Here is a 13116-nt window from a genome sequence, read left to right on the forward strand (position 1 = left end):
TCCTCTTTTTAAATAAAACAAGAAAACAGCAAAGCAAAGGGCCTCCGGCAGAGCTCTCTTCTCTGCAGAGTAATGTTCCTACTGTAACCTGCCAGCCTGTTAGCCAAAATGGAACTTCAAAAGTAACCTAATAAATCCTCCTGGAAATTTGGAGCCTTCCGGTCTTATGTTTTATCCCTAATTGATTTATTTATTTGTTTTGCTTTTCTTTAAGGTTTCCGTGTTGTTTTCTTGCTCTTCTATGTGATGGGAACTCAGGCCATTGTTCTCTGTAGAGACTGAGGAAGATGGCATCTGATTTGCGTTAGTGACATGAGATTTGCATGTTTGATGTAAACCATGGCTTTGCGTCTACTCTTCCGGGTGTCAGTTCCAGAATTACACAGGCCTTGGCTGCTAAGAGGGGGAGGGAGAGAGAGATTGTGTGTGTATTTTTCAAGGTGTTCCAAAGACTTTGTGCACTCACAGGAGCTCTAAATGTAACTGATGTAATGCACTGACCCTGTAGTAAACAAAGGACAGCATTGATGTCTCGCCTACAGGGTGTAGTACAGGGAAGGATAAATGGGGCTATTAGCTAGCAGGGAAGTTTTCAGTATTTATGCATGTTTCCTCCCTGTGAGTAGGGGACTGAAGGGATTGATTTATGATGGGAGATGAAAAGAACTAAGGATAATTTGGGTAAGTGATGGTTCAGGAGAAGTTGTATGACGACAGCTTGCAAGTGTCTGAGAGATGCAAACACCAAGAAGGGAATGGAGTTGCCGAGGGTGGTCCAAGGTGCAGCTACGGGCCTGCCCTTACATAGGGTCTCTCAAGGCCTGACTCTGTTACGCTAAGTCCCCTTTACACCACTGTGGCAGCATCCATGGGCCATAAAGTGGGTGTAAATGTAATTTACCTAATCCTGACTGTCACGTCAACGCTATCCAAAGCTTTCTGAAAATCAGGAGAGAGTAAATAATTGGCTCTTTGCATCTGCACCAACAGTTATTCTGTTTAACAAAATAATCAGTTCTGTCTGGTCTGGCCTGCCTTTCCCAAATCTATGCTGGCTTTCATGTTTCCAAACCATACATTATAAACTGCCCCAAATGTCCCTCTTTTGAGCTTTGCATACATACCGAGGCAGAATCTTGCCTGTAGATGTTAGGTTATCCTTTGCAGACACTTTGGGACTATACCATCCCTGGATTTTTTTTGTCCTTTGTTACTTCCCCAGGATCGAGATAATAGTTGAATGGTTTAACTGTTTCATCCTTGGCCTTTGCAGGTGTAACCCACCTCTCCCAGTGTCCTGGCCAAATGATTGCCTCCCACTCTGTTACCTCAGTCTCTCCTCCAGCTTATCCTGATTAGTAAACACAAGCACATCCTGGAGGGATGTGTTGTTAAAATCTTCTTTGTCAAATGTGGATGTGAAGGAACTACTGCTGCAACTACCAATAGTTTATTCCTCTGCTGCCTTATTATTGGCTTTTCTGGGTTGGTCTTGTTTTCCAGACCTCTGGTATAGTTTAAAAGCCATGTTGTTCGTCACTGATATCCCTAGCTATATTTGCTGCTGTGTTTCCATTTTACTCTTTGAACGCCCCCTTGACATTCCCTCTGTTTCACATAAAACTCTGACAATGCTGCATTGCTCCCGGTAGTGCTGAGGAGCTCTGTGTTTGCTCTCTCTGATCCTTGTTAGTTAGTCATACCTCTGTTTTAGAACTCTGTAGGGGCCAGCGAGAAACCTGTCAGTATAACCCTTAGCAGCCCTGCCTTGTCCCTCTTCATCCCACAAGAAGGGAAGCCTTGTATGGCCCTTTCTGAGGGATTGCAAGTACCTCTGATAGCAGGTACCAGGCATGTGCACAGCGTAGTGTTTGTGTTTGTTTCACAAGCCTTTGATGGCCTCAGGAGCCCGTTCGCAGAGCTGAAATAACACAAGATCTTGTCTTCTCAAACTCATTCAGTTCCTGAGTGGAGGAATGCAGCGAGAAGACCAGATCTCTTGTTATTTTGCTGCCAAAACTGGCTCCCTTTGGCATTGAGGAAGCCAGGAAAAAATGTAAATACAAATACTAAGTTATTGGGCTTTTATTTGGGTTTCCCTGAATGTCTTTCTCCTAGTGTGGAGTCAAGTGGGTGAACCATTCCCACCTATATTAACTTGCTTAGGCATCCAGCACTATTTATCTTGAGATTTATTCATTTTTTGCATTGTGGCTGTTCAGAAATAATTCCCCATTGTGCGCACCATTCCCAAGCTTCATGTAAATTGCCTCCTTCAGTTCACTCTTCCTACGGAACGAGAAGCAGCGATGAATTTTATGAACAAATGGGGATCTTCTCTTACTAATTTTTATTTAGAGAGAGGTTTTGGATTGTTAGAAATCCCCATTGATCCCCTCAAATCTCCTTTGGATTGGCAGTGATTATGGGAGATGCTGCTTTCCTTAAAAATCTGTCTGTCCATCTATCTAGGTTTACAAGGTTGCTCATCACCCTGGTATCTGAGAGCCTTTCGCAAGAAGCGAACACAAAAATCTCTCTCTTCCTGCCGAGTTGGGCAGGAACAGTTTTAAAGTTATTGTAGGGAAATGTGTCCCTTTCTGGACTCAGGAAAGCAAAAACCCTGCTAGTCGCAACAGATGGGATAGCAGGTCTAACTTCTTTTTTCCTTTCAAAACAAAACAAAACAAGCACTGCTGCAAATGCTTCGCTTAGTTTATCCATGGGACACAGAACTTTGCTTCTGATAATCACAAATCCATAACTAATAGATGTTAAAAAAACCCAGATTTTCTTGCCAGTCATCTTAGAATAAGAATATTGTCAGATGTAGTAACAGAAAATTCTGTCACTGAGTTTTTGTAAAATGTTAGTCACGTGGGAAAAAACCCTTTTCTAGTGGGTAAAATTTAATTGATGAGTCCAATGTGTCTTATTCTTAATCTAAACTTTTATAAGACACTTATCACCATCGCCCCTGATTTCATGATTGTACCTTCAAAGGAATGCATCCGATGAAGTGAGCTGTAGCTCACAAAAGCTTATGCTCAAATAAATTTGTTAGTCTCTAAGGTGCCACAAGTCCTCCTTTTCTTTTTGTGGACACAGACTAACACGGCTGCTACTCTGAAACCTTCAAAGGATAGTTTGAAGTGAGCTGTAGCTCACGAAAGCTTATGCTCAAATAAATTGGTTAGTCTCTAAGGTGCCACAAGTACTCCTTTTCTTTTTGCGAATACAGACTAACACGGCTGCCACTCTGAAACCTGTTAATAAAGTCTGGCTTTATCACAGCCAAAGGAGTTGACCCTTAAAAAAAGTTGTTCTGGGAACTAAAAGAGGATCTGATGGTATGTGTGTGAGGGATGTATAACACAGGGGTTAGCAGGTGTGAAATATGTTTGCTTTCGAGTTTATATGCCGAAGACGCTGACCTGGATACCACGGGCCTGTATCTCTGCAGATAGGATATGACTGCCATAGGATTGTGATGGTGTCAAGTTGTGCTGGGCAAGGTGTTAAATTCTCTTTTCCTCCGTGTCCCCTCCCCCACAGTTGCTTTGTGAGCTTTGTGACACTAGCTAGGGGAGGCTGTCAGTGAAGAACTGGGGAAGACCTGAGAACCAGGTGAAAATATGCTGTGTTTTAAGCAGGGCAATAAAAGCACCACTCCTAGGGGGAGAGAGGAAATAAAAGTTCTTGTGAATTGTCCGAGTTGAGCAGCCATGCAGTGGGTCAGTCCTGTGGGAGGGAGATTACTGCCCTTTGCAGACTGAAGGGCCTCCACACAGAGACAGGACACTGCTGGAGATGGACTGTCCTTGATGCCAGGTTTCAGAGTAACATCCGTGTTAGTCTGTATTCGCAAAAAGAAAAGGAGTACTTGTGGCACCTTAGAGACTAACCAATTTATTTGAGCATAAGCTTTCGTGAGCTACAGCTCACTTCATCGGATGCGTTTGCTTTAATTCTCTCCCTCTTCTGCCATCCTTCATAGAGGGTCTCTTCAGTCTTAACCAGAAGTGCGGCTTTCTGGGGGGGTTTTAGCTCCCAGGAGCCAGTTGTTGCTGGCTGAGGAATACCTGGAGCCTGCAGTCAGTGTGTTTTTGGGAAAACTTTATTAAGATGAAGTTACAATAAAACGTGAACATATTAAATCGCACATGACTTGTTACTGATTCAGGATCAGGTTAATAGTCAAAGAACCTGGGTAAGGATTCAGGCTGGGAAGCTCTCCTTCTCTGAGCACACTAAAAAGGGTGACCAAGGTTCCCTTTTTTTGGTGCTTCTCTTGTGTACACACTTTGTGTGAAAGCGTTTCTATTACACGGACAGTCCATATTTGACTACACCACAATTCCATTGGAGGAGAAGTCTGTTTTCCAATAATGAGCAATACAAGGTCTTGCTGCTAACAATAACAAATAAATTAATTTGTCATTCTGCTTACAATGTAGCTCCCTTACTGGAGCATTACATGAACCAGTCAGGGGATGTCGAGGGGAAGCTGGATAAAATGAATCTGTTCAATAGTTTCCTCCCAAAACTGACTAATTCCTGGACACAACCATCACAAGTGCAAGTGTGTTCCTCTTTCCCCGCAACCCATCCAATACAGCACCTCCCTAGTGGCAAAAATATGAAGAATCTTAACAGGCATCAAATACCATCTATACAGTTACTTTTACACATATTCTTTATGAGCTACCCAAACTGAAGATGTCGATCCCCTTTCCTTTCCCACATAGAGACTAACTCATCCCGATCAATTTCTTTGTCCAAGTCCCTCTCCCATCTTTCCTTCTGGGTTGTTTTCTCATCACCATCTTTTTTCAGTCAGAATTGTCTCTGTCTCAGAAACCTTTTGTTCCAGCTTGCTCCTTTGTCAACTCTTCAGACGGTGTTACAGATCTAGCTAAGAGCCGTTCGGTATCCAGAGATCACAATAAAATGTTTGACTTGTAAGTATTGAAAATATGGTACCTTGTTATTGTTTACGTCGTTACCTGTCTCTCAGTATGATTTTGAATCTGGACCTAGGAGCAGATGTCTGGATTGAATAGTCTCAGCTCTTACCCACAATGAATAGTCACGTACGGGATATTTCTTAGGGATGAATTCCTGATTGCTAATGAAAGTAGCAAAGGGACAGGGCTCGGCAGCAGGAATATACCAAAGCTGTCACAGTGGTCTGGATGAATGGGTGTGACCTACATTTCTTTTTCACCCAACAATTACTATGACTAGCTATATTTGGGCTCTGGTCTTGTCAAACTGAATCACTGTGTATTTTAGACTTGTTAAAGGGACACTGTCAGATTGAAAATCCAGAAATCCCCTTGTGTGTTTACCTGAAAACAGTAACACTGAAACAATTTATTCTTTAAATTAGGCCCTGATTTTCTGGGTGTAGTCTTACACTTGCAGGTAATTCGGTTCATAGCACTTGGATGTCTTGCTATCTGATCATGCCTGGAAAGCAAGTGGAGGTCTAAATGCTATGAGCAGTGCACACACATTGTCTGCAGATGCAGAATTATGCCATTAAAATGAGGCCAACAGTCAAAATCAGGCCCTTAGATTTCCCTGGTCAGCAGAGCTAATGTGAGATCTTTACCTTTGTATAAAGGGAATCTCAGAGAGGAGATTAAGTAACTTGCCCAAGGTCACACAGGAATGTCTGTGGCAGAGCTGGGAATTGAATCCAGTAAGTGCCTTAACACAGGACGTGCGCCTGGGAGTCTCTCAGCAGTGTCACATGGATCTGGAGGAGGAGATCAAAGTGCAGAGCAAGTTGGGGTGGGATTGGAATTCTAAGGAGATAAAGGTCCCAGTCCTATGAGATGTGTCACATCCTCTGTGTCTGTTGACGTCACTGGTAAGGGTATTCTCCTTCTCACAGCTTAAGGCTCAAAGTGAGTTTCCCAGTTCCTCGCTCGCTTTCTGACCTGACCCTCTGCAGCTATCTCAAATGCCATCAGGTGATGAATAAACCCTTCTGTGATTCAAATAATTTTCTTGGCATAACCTTGGGATTTGTAACTCATCCACCAAGCTAGGTTAATGTGCTGTTCTTCCTGCTAACCTAGGGTGTACAGCCTTAGTATGTATGAAGGAATTTAAAGCTGCGCTGTCTAGGGCTGGAATGAGGGGAATGTAATTGCTCGCTGGGGCTTGCAGGCAAATGTTGAACAGACAAATGTCCATGGATTTCATAGTGAAATGCTTAGAATGCAAAGATGTGTGAGTAGCCTGCGGTTTTCCACACGTGTGCATGCAGGTCCAGGAGTGCGGCAGTAACTTCACTTGCTTTCCGCTACTCTGAAAATAGTTCTGGGAAGTCTTTGGAACAAGACTCCTGGGCTGAAATGCACGAGACCCGGCTGGGAGTGTTTGACTCGTCTGAATTTGCCAATTCTAATTTACAGGAGGTTGCTGGGCGTGGGAGGAGCAAGACACTCAATAGCGAATAGATGGATGCAAGAGTGGTGAGAACCAGACACCAAAATGCTGGCTCCTTGACTCTTAGCAGCCCCGATATTAAATTGTCTCTGTCCTTCCCTGTTTCTCTCTCGTGGGCGACAAAGAAGAAACATTTTTCCAGATGAGAGTGGCAGTGTTGGATTATTTGTGAAGCCTTTTGAATTTCCAGAACCTAACGTTTCAGCTCCTGTCCACTCTGTCTTAGACAGGTCGAGATGGGCACCTGAAGCAGCCATGCGTTGCTCAGAGAGATCACTGAGCCTGCAGGTCTCCTCCTCCTCTGTCACTAGACAGGTTTGTACAGCGGCTGTTCCTTCCTCAGGCTTCCCAAGTGGAGAGACCTCCCCCCACCCTCTTTTCATTGAGTCCCAGCTGCTGGTGGTTCCTGTTGTTTTGGTAGCTGGCCTCTTCTCATTCCTGAATGGCTCCATTGCTCAAACCTTGCACTCTCATTTGAACAATAATCTCTTCCCCTGGCTGTCCGCTCAGCTCTCCCAGCTGTCCAGGGAAATGGAGCGGCAGGGCACAATCTGCAGCAGCATTTTCTCCAGCTTCTTGGAAGCTTATTAGCTGCTTTCCAACCCAGCAAATGGAGCTCGAACTGTAGGGGTCCCTCGTGTGTTTGAATGGGATGTTCTGGCCACTTCAGCCATGCCTTGGGCTTCCTCATGCAAAAAGATACCTGCCTTGATCTGCAAGCCAACTACAAGGAGTCATTCGTGGAACCTGCCTGGTCTGTGTAAGTTTCAGTGGTACCAAGACTGTGGGTCACATCCTCAGCTGATGTAGATTGCCATAGATCTACTGCAGTCAATGGACCTAGGCTGATTTATACCAGCTCCGGTAGCCTTGGTACCACTGAAACTTACGCAGACTGAACAGTCATCTGGTTCGTTGGGCAGCCATAAAAATCAAGGCAGTGAACACTACAGGTCCTGTTGCTTCAAGGATCCGAGCATTAACATTCAAATACGGAGCCAAAACTCAGGGCTCTTCTGGGACTGGGGGAGGTTAGGCCAAATGAAGGCTATGGCCATGTCTACACTTCAAAGTTTTACCAACACAAGTTACGTCGATCTAAAGCTGCCATGGTTAGTACATCGCTTGTGTGCGTACATACTTGGCTCCTTGTGTCAGCACTGCACATACTCACCAGGAGCGCTTGCGTCAATGCACAGTGCAGTGCACTATGGCTAGGTGTCCCAGTGTGCAGCCTGCCTCCAGCCAGCACACTCTCTTTTGGGAAGCCTTGGCAAATCATGGTGGAGCAGAAACCAGTTGTGCAGGGGTGACTAGGCGCAAAGGGTCAACTTCCCAGGGTGCAACTATCTCCATCCCATAATATCCTCTATATCCCATAATTTTTGTGCCTTATTAAAAAATCCCATGAACCCGCACAGCCTTCCTCGCTGTCTGTCATCTTTAATAGAAGCATGGAGCCTGCCCTGCTCTTCCCTATTGTCATAAGCATTGCAAGAATAGCACACACGATCCTCCGGTATTTGCAGCGCCATAAGAGGAACTGAATCAGCAGGGAGCATGATGACTGCTTGGCGGACAGATTGCTGGGGACATGGCAAGAACCAGTTAAAAGGTGTTGGTGGCGTTCCTGGAGCAGCTGCAGGTGGTGGAACGCAGCTTTTGGGCCTGAGAAACGTTATGATGTGGTGGGATCACGTCCTAATGCAGACTTGGTATGATGAGCAGTGGCTGCAGAACGTTGGGATGCACAAAGCAACGTTCCTGGATCTGTGCGCTGAGCTCTTCCCAGCCCTCCGACACAGGGACACCAGAATGAGAACGGCGCTGACAGAGGAGAAGCAAGTGGTGATTACACTGTGAAAACCTGCAACGCCAGATTGCTACCGGTCAGTGGGAAATCATGTTGGGGTTGGAAAATCCGCTGTGGGAGCTGTTATCATGCAAGGGTGCAGGGACAGTGATGAACTCCTGCTACGCAGGACGGTGCCTCTCTGGGGTGTGCAGGACAGAGCGGATGGCTTTGCAGCAGTGGGGTTCTTGAACTGCAGGGGAGCAACAGTCAGCACATGTGTCCCTCTTCTGGCACCAGACCATTTTGCCAGAGTGCATCAACAGAAAGAGGCCTGTGAATCGGGTTCCTCAGAGGTATCCATGGTGGTCTGCGGGGGGGGAGTCTCCGCCAAATATGGAATGAAGCTCTTTGTAAAAGTGGCAGGTCTGCAGCTCAGCACCAGATTGACTATTCACTACCCAGGCCTTCAGATATGCCTGATGCAGTTCCTTGGCTTTTACGCGGTACTGCTGCTGATGCCTGTCGTACCCTTCTCCTGCATGCCCCATGCAATGTGCTAGGAGACGTCCACATTTCTACAGCTGGGCCATAGCTGTGCTTGCACAGCCTCTTCTCCCCTCTGGCCCAGGAGATCCAGTATCTCCCCTCTGCTCCAAGCCGGGGCGAATAGCCAGCAGGGTCAGCCGAGCAGTTTCATACAACAATGGAGAGCTGCTGGATGTGCTCGCCAAGCTGGACGATCATGGTTCTGGTCTCTGTGGTCCCTGAGCCATGGAGTTCACAACTCTGAGCACAGCAGTCAGTGTTGGGCATTGTGGGACAGCTGCTGGAGGACTGTTAAGGTTGACATAAGTAATGCACTGTCTACACTCCCGCTGCATTGACCTCAGTACATCTACCAGGGCTCAATGCCACTGGGGGAAGAGGTGTTACTATGTCGGCGTAATGGGGCGCTTACAGTGGTGGGAGACAAATTTAAGTGTAGACACGTGCACATCTAGGTCGACACAAGGCAGCTTACATCAACCTAACTTCGTAGTGTTGACCAGGCCTATGTCTATGCTTTAAGTGGTACAGCAGCATAGCTGCAGTGCTGTAGGCTTCAGTGTAGACACTCACAACAGTGATGAGAGGGCTTTTTGCTGTAGTTAATCTACCCCCCCAAGAGGCAGCGGCTAGATTGACAGAAGAATTCTTTGTCAACCTAGCGCTGTCTCCACCGTGTGGTTAGATTGGCTTAACTATTTCTCTCTGGGGTGTGGAGTTTTCATACCCCTGAGAGAGATAGTTTAGCCAGTAACTTAGTCAAGGTAGCAAGTAACTGTTTTCTATTTAAAGGCATTTGAGGAACTCAGGCTGTTATGTTTAACAGTGCGCTTCCCTACTAGCAGAAATGAATAGTTGTAGTTAAAGATTGATGGTCGTGATCAGGTTCTGGGTTTTTTTTAAGCTGTTGGTGTTGAAATGTGCTGAATTCACAGACCTGAAGACTGAAGTTCTCAGACAGATCAGGTGCAACACGGGCAGTGCTGAGTGAAACAAGCTTCTCCATACTGGCCAGGGCTCTTCAGTCTCTGGGGCGTCTCTGTTAGTATTTGGGGGCTAGTTGGGAGGGTGAATCTTATGAAGTGCTGGAGTGAGACCTTGGAACTCAGATCACTGAACAACAGTCAGGTAGTAACAACTTCCAGTCACTACCACTCTGGCCTGGATTTGAATTGGCGATTTGCACCAAATCTCTATTATGACTCCTTTTACTTCACTTCGTTTTACACCGGGGTGAATTTGGTCCTTGGAGGTCAAAGGCTCTGTATTGCACTGCCAATCCTCCCAGCCAGCCAGCCTTCTGTTTTTTCAATTAAGATGCATTTTTTGATCATTTGTCCTGGATCATTAAGACTGAGCTAAATCCAGCCCTTCGTAAAAAGATAGAAGTCCATTGAATGTCCTGAAGTTGCACCGGCTTCCACCAGGGCTGAAACTGGTCTAAATCCAACCTCTGTTTGAATTTCTGACAATGAGCCTGTTTGCAAATACCACTCGCAGATAGGGATTCCAGTCGTATACCAAAACATAGCCTTGTGCCGATAAACACTCGGAGTCGATACACCATGTGTATGCAGACACTTTAAAATGCCCCACTGAATAAAACATTTGGCTAGACTTTGTAGAAGGGCAAAGCCCAGTTGGACTTGAGTGAGCAGTTCAGCGCAGCAGGGGGCACAGTGCTCTTTGCCGTGGGGACTAGAAGCAGAACTTGCCTTTATTTTTACAGGACTTTTGTAGGAATGAAATATGTGCTCGTAACCTCCAGGAAGACTGTTCTTTAACACATCTGCTTCAGCCAGGCAGGATGAATTAAAATATCTATAAAGCTGCATCCACAGCAACTTAAGTGCACTAATCCTTGGGAGAAAAAAAATCTGTTAACAATTGTCAGGAGGTTTTTTTACTTTATTTCCAAGTGCTTGTTTTAATAGACTTCTCACCAGCCTTTCCCTGTAAGACTGGCCTTTCCCAACCGTACAGTTGTGTGGAGAATCATACACCTTTACCTTGGCACCAGAACCTTCCCTCCCTCATCCCCTAAAATACCATCATGATTAGCAGGATCCCATATTGGTTCCAGAACGCTGGCTTCCAGGAAATGTCTGTGATCAAGGATAAATCTGGCTGGGTTTGTGTGGCTATATACATTTATCGGACTCCCACTTTCCCTGATGTAGGGAAGTGTGTGTATTCTCCCCACTCCCCAAGGTAAAGAATTGCTCAAAGGAGTAACGTGATATCAATCCTGTAGGAGGAGGAACAGCCAATCAAAGTTCTGCTCCTGCACTGTTGGAGTTCAATAAGGCATTTTGCCATTGATTTCAGTGAAGAGCAGGACTGGGTCCCAGGTTTCCTGCCACAGAGATCTGCAGGCCAGCACCAGTGTGTTAGGGGATCTCCCTTCCCTCCTGTTTTTGCAGCCATGCTATTCCGTTGCAAGCTGATGCCTTTTTCGTCCTGAGGTGACTTTCAAAGAGCAAAGTGTACTGCCAATGACTATACTTCTCTTAGCTTGGGATACTACTGCTTCAGCAAAATACCACCTGTTCAGCTTGAGTTGGGTCTTGGAGACTTTGGAAACTGACACGGGGCGGGGGGGGGGGAAGCGGGGAGCGAGGAGGAAAGTATCATTTTGATCTTGGGCCAAGGTCATCAAGTGTCAGGAGACTGGTCTCAGCCTTACATCGGAGAAGGCTGGAAAGCAGCAGGAAGCATTTCAGGACTGTATTACGCCTCCTTACATTTCAGTGAGGTTGATCAGGCTGCATGGAACGTAGAGACCCAGTGAGGTGAGTTTCAGGTTTCGTTGTGAAAGTTTCACCCAGTTTGGGTGTGGAACTAAAAAGGGCTGTGAAATGAGCCCAGCGCTGCGTAAATTACTCAGGACAGAGCCGTGGGAAGGGAAGCTGGGCCCCTGCAAGATTGATAATGACACTCTCCTGATAGTGTTTGTGGCTGTGGCCAAGAAGGAACTCTTCCCACCCAAGGGGGAATCTGTGTTTCCTTTCACTGCAGTCACACCCAGCTCGTAAATCACAGTCTGCCAAAACAATGCCTCAGAGCAGGGAAAGCAGAGACTTGCACAGCCTGTTTCTGTAAGACAATGACGGTTCTCAGCCTTCGCTCTGGGAATTCTTACCATCATTCTGTCGGCAGCCTCTTCATGAGACCTGTGGTTCCGCCCCTCCCCTCACCCCCCCAATAAAACACTTTCCCATCAGGCTCAGAAAGGGGCTGCGGCCACGTGTTGGAAAGGATATCATCTCACTCCCCCATGCTTGCAGCACTGGGACTCAATCCTGCAAAGTGCTGAGCACCTGCCATCGCCATTAGCTTCAGCGGGAGTTGAGGGCATTCAGCGCCTGGTGAGACTGGTCCTTAGCAAGTGATAGGCACTTTCACTACCTCCAGAACCAGAGTCCCGGACAGTGAAATCAGTCTCCATACAAGTGATGCCTCCAGGATGAACTTTCAGCTCCCTCTGCTCTGAGGACCTAAAAGCAAAAGTGACTATAAACCGACACGATGCAGACTTTGCAGAGCAGCCTAGTGCCACGGCCTGAGCAGAGCCAGCAGCATAAGTGATGCAAGTTACACTGGTTTTAACAGATTCCTTCAGTGTGTGGCAGTAATGCAGGAAAAGAAGAATTGGGGGAGGGAGATGTTCTTTTAACCTTTTTAGCTATTGATTACCAAAGGTAGGCAGCTGGTGCCTAGAACCACTGCTTATAACACCCAGTCCTCTCTCAGTTGCTGTGTGCTCCCTTGTCTGCTTGCTGAATCCACCATTCCTCTCCTAGACTGTGAGCTCTTTGGGGCAGGGGCTATCTTTTCCTTCTGTGTGGGCAGTGTGGGGCCTTCGGTGCTATGTGGGGCAAATAACCACGAATGCTGCTATGCAGGGTTTAAGTCTGCACAACAAGCAACTGCTGGAGGGAACCATGCGCAGCTGGAATTTAATGTGCAAGCCCATCAGGAGAGTATTTCGAATAGCCTAGTGGTCAGCTGTGGAATAATAAAATGTGAAATGATTGCCTGTGAAATGTATTTGTAATCCATGAAATAGTGAACAGCTCTGGCTTCTCGCGCCTGTGAACTGCCCTTTCGATTCCAGGAGCTACCTAGATGTGCCATGTTGGGGTGGGGAATTGTGGGAGAGCGTTATGCTGGCCCTACATGAAGGAAACCATGCTCTGTAACAGCTGGGAAGCAGGTGGTGGCCTCAGACTGACTGTTGCCTTTTGCCTGTTCACTCTGCCCCATTGGAGCTGGGAGAGTGGCAGTGGGGAGACAATGGCCTGATGTGGAGA

The 13116-nt window shown here is 46.4% G+C and overlaps 1 protein-coding gene across 1 annotated transcript in view; it reads left to right on the top strand.

Annotated features, from left to right (window-relative positions):
* Positions 1-13116, top strand: part of NXN (nucleoredoxin) — a 101126-nt gene that overhangs the window by 69525 nt on the left and 18485 nt on the right. The window lies entirely within an intron of this gene.

Source organism: Chelonia mydas, chromosome 17, assembly GCF_015237465.2.
Source record: "Chelonia mydas isolate rCheMyd1 chromosome 17, rCheMyd1.pri.v2, whole genome shotgun sequence".
Classification (NCBI taxonomy): Eukaryota; Metazoa; Chordata; order Testudines; family Cheloniidae; genus Chelonia; species Chelonia mydas.